Consider the following 6830-nt stretch of genomic DNA (forward strand, 5'->3'; position numbering starts at 1 on the left):
TGGAGCAGCAGGGTCTCATTGTCAGAGAGCAATTCTGGCTCAAGCACAGCTCTCCACAGAAAGTCAAAGAATGGATGAACCATGAACCTGCTGCCTATTTACCCATGTCCATGCAGTGACAATTGCAGGTGTCTGTCATGAGGGCCTTGAGTCACATCTAAGGGCAGTTTAGATAGTTCATGTAATATATATTTTTAGATTATGTTCCTTTCTACTCCGGTTCTTAAGAAGGTGCTGCCAGAAACAAAAAACAAACAAACAAAAAAACAAAAAAACCCAACAACAACAACAAAAAGAAGGTATTGCCAGGCGGTGGTGGCGCACGCCTTTAATCCCAGCACTTGGGAGGCAGAGGCAGGCAGATTTCTGAGTTCGAGGCCAGACTGGTCTACAAAGTGAGTGCCAGGGCTGTACAGAGAGACCCTGTGTCAAAAAAAAAAAAAGTGTTAGTTTTTATTTGTATTTCATTTTATTAGTCACATCTGTAGAGGTATAAGATTGACAGATATCAAGATTTCAATGGTAATAGTGTGTGATAATTTCAGACAATGCTCATAGAAAGTTAAGACTTTATTAAGAGATAAGTTTGCAAATCAAAACACACAAATAGGGGCTGGTGAGATGGCTCAGTGGGTAAGAGCACCCGACTGCTCTTCCAAAGGTCCGAAGTTCAAATCCCAGCAACCACATGGTGGCTCACAACCACCCGTAATGAGATCTGATGCCCTCTTCTGGTGCGTCTGAAGACAAAGACAGCTACAGTGTACTTACATATAATAAAAAAAAAAAAAAAAACACACACACACACACACACACAAATAAATCAATGTCATACTACTGGGGACAGCATACCATGACAGAGACTGCTGCAGCAGGCCTAGATGAAGACATCTCAAAAGCCCTTGGTAGCTCTTTGTAAAAAAATAAAAATAAAAATAAAATAAATAAAAGGATGGTGTCTGGGACCCTGAGAAGCAGGAGACACATCCCTCCAGGGGACCGCCATTAGAAATAAGGTGGAGCAGCAGCAGGCCAGGACGGAGACATCTCAGTAGCCCACGGCAGCTCTTTGTAAAAAAGAAACTGTTCCCATTTCTCCAACGTTGGCCCTGGAAAACAGCTGTATAGATTTCATTTGTGTGTGATTTCATTTTCAGTAGGCCTTGGTGTGCATAATTATTCTATTATATCTGACTTTCCTACTCCCTTCTCCTGCTGCTCTGGTGAATTCTGTGAAACTAGATGTTCCTTGATGTAATGATTCTTAAACAATCATGAAATTGAGGCATGGGACACAGCACAGCACAGTTCTAATGGCCCAGGTGCATGCTGTGTGCTCTCATCTTGGGAACAATGCAATAACTGCACAATGGTAGTTCCAGATTAATGCTTGACTAGCAAAGAAAGTTTGAAGAAATTATAAAAGTGAAATAAAGCCAGTATTGGGACCCTAAGAAAGGAAAAAGTTTTTGAAGTTATGAAAGAAGCTTTGCACAGCATTTGAGAGTGGCCCCTGGTCTCCTTTGGATATGTAAAAGAAAGTATAAAATGCATAAAATTATTTATTAGTAAAACTAAGTCAAAACACTGGGACTCTTAGGAGAGTCATTGTGTGCAATGTGCAGAAGCAGAAAGCTAGCAGAATTGCTGAGTTAAGGGCTAACCTGATTCTTTCCGGCCATTGCCTGACAGCTTTACCCATGTCATTTATCATTAGAGCCTCACAGGAAAATGTATGTAGCTGATCTCAGAGCTCTGGGCTCTGATGTATAGTAAGTCAAAAGTTAAAGTTTAAATAATGATGTTTGCAATTATTATTATTTTGGCCACAGGCCTGGGAATAGGGGAAACTTGAAACTTTGGGAACAATTGTAATTCTTAAGTCTTTGTGAGATGTGGTTATTCTTTTGAATTTGATTTGGCAACAATTATACAATGTGTTTGTTTGTTTGTTTGTTTTTCCCTACCTGCTTTTGGAGTAAGAATAAAAGACTGGGGCAAGTTAAAGATGGAGAATGAGAAGCGTGGAGTGTGTGTGTGAGGGGAATGTGGAGAGTGTGAGGAGAGAGAGTAGGTGGTGTGCGTGAGTACATGGACTGTATGTGAGGTGTGTGTGTGTGTGTGTGTGTGTGTGTGTGTGTGTGTGTGTGAAAGGAAAGTGCGTGGGGTGTGTGTGTATGGTATGTTGTGAGGTATGTGAGGTGTGTGTGGTGTGTGTGAGGTGTGTGAGGTGTGTATGGTCTGTGTGAGGTGTGTGTGGTGTGTGAGGTGTGTGAGGTGTGTGTGGTGTGTGTGGTGTGTGTGAGTCAAAGGAGAGCACAAAGAGGTGTGTAGAAGTGTAGGAGTGAGAATAGACAAGCACACAGGAGAAAAGTAGTGTGGGTGCAGCAGCAAGCAGCAAGCAAGCAGGCAGACAGACAGACACACACACAGACACACACAGACACACACACACACACACACACACACACACACACAGAGTCAGTCACATAGAGACAGATTTAGAGAGAGGCAGAGAGAAAGAGCAACCTCAAGCCTTAAAACTTGCCTGTGAGCCTATACCCTAAATAGTTGTCTCTGTGTGTTTACTATGCACCTTCCAGATATCCCTGATTCCAGTTGGGAACTCAGATCCTGTCTTGAAGCTAGACCCCAACCCCAACATCATACTTCAAAATTAAGAGGGAGGTTTGAATTAAAAGAATATCTATTTAAAAAATAAATTGTTGAGACTGGGATGTAGTTCAATGGCAGAGAGCTTGCCTAAAACACACAAAGCCCTTGGTTTAATCCCCAGCACTGCAAATAAGACAGAAGGAAGGAAGGAAAGAGGGAAGGAAGGAAGGAAAGAAGGAAGAAAAGAAGGAAGGAAGGAAGGAAGGAAGGAAGGAAGGAAGGAAGGAAGGGGAAAGTAAAAATGTTTTAAACACAAACATTAGAGGTGTTTATGCATTCTTGCAGAATTCAGAATAATACTTTTTTTCACTCGTATTTAAACGTATTTTCTAGCTTTATCAACATGTATTACGCTATTGAGCTATAATAGGAAAAGATGCTTGCCATCACTAATGGTTGTAAAACTGCAATGTTCCTTCTTAGCCACGAGGATGGCTACCGTGAAAACAAACCCTGAAACTAGTAACAGTTGGCTGTGAGGTGGAGAAATTCGAACACTTGTACGTTGTTGGTAGCATTCCAAGTGGTCTAGTCACTATGGAAAACAGTATGATAAATACTTTTAATAAAAATTAAAAGTAGAATTAACATGTGAGCCAACAACTTCCTTTTTATGTCTTTGGGATGTATACCTTTTGAAGTATATATTCCAAAGAATTAAAATCAGGATTTTAAAGAGAAATCTGCATACTTATGTTCATAGCAACAACACTTACTATAGTCAGAGGATATAACCAGTGTAAATGTCTGTTGATGGCTGAAAGGTTAAAGATAATATGGTCTGTACATACAATGGAATGCTATCAGCCTTTAAAATGAATGAAATTTTGATATGTGCTATAACACAGATAAGCCTTGACAACATGGTGCTACATAAAATAAATGGATCATAAAGAGACAATTACTCAATTACTATATAATTCTCCAGTGGGAAGTCAAACTCATCAAGACAGAAAGTAGAATGGTGTTGCTAGGAAATGGGAGAATTAGTGTTGCTAGGAAGTGGGAAGTTATTGTTGTGGCCACTTTCTTTCTCTTTTTTTTTTTTTTGCCACTTTCTTATTTGTTTATTGTTTAAGCAATTTCTTATGCTAATTGTATGCCAGTTTCTTATTATTAAAGTATAGCAATTCAGTTCTGCAAGACAGAGCACTCTGGACACTAGACACATCACTTTTAGTACTTTTCACTACTGAACCTCACATTTGAGAAGAGTTAAGATGCTATATTTATATTACGTGTATTTGGAAAGAGTCATTTCCAAATTACTATTCAATTAAATTACAATTAAATTACAATTAAATTGAGAAGCTGGGAAGATGGCTCAGTCAGTAAAGTGCTTCCTGCTATACAAGCATGAGAACCTAGGTGTGATTCTCAGACTCTATCTTTAAAAAACAACCACAGCAACAAAAGCCAGGTATGGCAGGATGCACCTATAAACCCCAGCACTGGCAAGGCAGAGGTAGGGGGCCACTGGCCTGCCAGTGTAGCCAACCCCTGAGCTTCAGGTTTAATGAAAGACTACTTTACAAAAAATCCCAAAAACCATGCTGGAAAGGGATCAAGAAAAAAACCCCAGCACTGACCTCTGGCTTCTACATGCACACATATACTCACACACACATATTGAATAAAAAAATTAAAAACTTTAATTAAAAATAAAATAAGTCTAATGGAGGAGATGAGTACATGAGAAAATAGCCACAACTACATCTCAAGGGCCTTCCTTGGTTAGCTCGATCCCATGTGATTCCTTGTTGAGGATAGCCCTGGGGCTAATTATATTTGATGTTAATACTGTTCTCCGGTGAGGGGCTGCAAACAAAGAATGAGTCAGCACTCAGGTGATTTCCTGTAAACCTTCTTCCCACCTTAATTTATAAATAAAGGCTAGAGCGGATTGGGCAGAAACAGAGGGGAAGGTGGAGCTGAAGGTTTTGGGAGAGAAAGAGAGAGAGAGGACAACGGAGGAGGAAGAAGAAGGAAAGCAGAGCAGAAGCATGTGGCCTGGAGAAACCACAAGTTATAAGGTTTCTCTTATATGGGAAAGATGGTAGTGTAGTAGATCTGCGCAATCTAGGCGCACAGCAAGTATTCATATTAACTGAGTTGTGTTTTCATTGCCCGGGTTTATTTGGAGTAGAGATTTATCACTCATTTATATGCTTGATGTGTTTGATTTTATTTAAACGATAGTTTAAATAAATGGCCCCTTTTAATGTTTTACATGAATTTAGATTGCAAGCCCCATCTAAGTGAGTATTTTTCCACTTCATTATATTTTGAAATAATCTTCCATTTTGGAAACTGAAAACTTCCTTTGTGAATTAATCAAGGAAAGAAAATGAGAGGGGGAAAAAAATGAACAGAGGCACCAGCTGTAGGCTTCAGAGTTTTACCAGCTACTCTAGTCTATGCTTCCAAGGTATCCACTATTCTGTGGGATCGCATTCAGCAACACAAACAGTACAGTACAGAAATACAACCTTAGCTATGCCTACTCTCCATGCCTCCACAATCAGCTCACATGGAATAATAAAACTGCCTGAAGATAAACATAAACTAATAAAAATAAACTACCCCCCCAAAAAAATTGAAGAAAGGGCTTAAATCCTGGATCTTTAGCTATAGTCTACTTGAGGATTGGTTTAAATGACTTCCTTTAACAACTGCATGATAACTTCCAGGCTTGATGGTCATCACAGGGGCACTCAATGCTTGCTGAGATTTACTTCCTTGGATGAATAATAATATAGCACATTTGGGGCTGGAGAGATGCCTCAGCCAGAGGACCCAGGTTCAGTTTCCAGTACCCATAAAAGGGCTCACTACTATCTGAAACTCCTGTTACAGGGGATCTGATGTGGTCTTCTGACCTCCACCAGGCACTATATGCATGTGATACACATTCACTTACATGCAGAACATTCATACACATAAAAAACAAGTCTTTATAGATCGCATTTAATAAGAGAAAGAAATAGAACAAAAAGGAAAAAGGAAATTGGCATTTGGCCAAGAGCTTACTCTGTGCTAAGCAGGCACTATGCGAGAGTCTAATTTCAATGATTGTTTCCTATATAATTCTTAACTCCCCCCATCCCTTATAATGCTTGTTTTCTTGGGAACATTTATCTATTCATTGTCTGAGGATTACAGATGACATTTACTGAACAATGTTGCAGTTTGTTAGTAGCTGTACTAACTGTACAGTTCTTGTAAGGAACTCCAGCAGTATACGAGTCTATATAGGATTCCCCATCAGAAAAATGATACATCTTCCCTTGTTTCTAAGATGTAGTTTGGCTCAGGCCAGGCTAAGCCTGACTTCAAACTCACCGTCTCCTGCCTCAGCCTGCTACATGTTGGAAATATTGTCTTCTACCATACCCAGCTCGCTGTATTCCCCTTTAAATAAATTAAGGATCATGTGAAAATAGATGAGGCCCCACAACTGTCTCTAACTCCTGTTCCAGAGGAATGGATGCCCTCTTCTGGCCTCCACAGGGACCATATTCATCTGGAAGAAATATTTCAAACAGACACCGTGGACCTATACTTTAGCCGTGCTTGTTTTCTGAATCCTCCCTAGCAAAGTAACTTAGTAATTTTTTCCAAAATCATATGTAAGGGATATATCCGCTGTGTTTAAGAATATCAAATGCAGTGTTCTGATATCCATATATGCAGTGGTTTGAATATGCTTGGCCTAGGAAGTAGCACTATTAGGAGGAGGTGTGGCCTTGTTGGAGAAAGTGTGCCACTTTGGGGGTGGGCTTTGAAAGACCTCCCTCCTAGCTGCCGGGAAGCCAGGCTTCTCCTGTTTGCATTCAGAACAAGATGTAGAACTCTCAGCTCCACCTGCACCATGCCTGCCTGGATGCTGTCATCCTCCCACCTTGATGATAATGGACCGAAACTCTGAACCTGTAAGCCAGCCCCAATTAAATGTCCTTTATAAGAGTTGCCTTGGTCACAGTGTCTCTACACAGCAATGGAAATCCTAAGACAATATACATGATGAAATAAATAACATGGTCAAGAACACCAACACAGCCGGGCATGGTGGCGCACGCCTTTAGTCCCAGCACTCGGGAGGCAGAGGCAGGCGGATTTCTGAGTTCGAGGCCAGCCTGGTCTACAAAGTGAGT

Source organism: Mus caroli, chromosome 4 (genome assembly GCF_900094665.2).
Source record: "Mus caroli chromosome 4, CAROLI_EIJ_v1.1, whole genome shotgun sequence".
Classification (NCBI taxonomy): domain Eukaryota; kingdom Metazoa; phylum Chordata; class Mammalia; order Rodentia; family Muridae; genus Mus; species Mus caroli.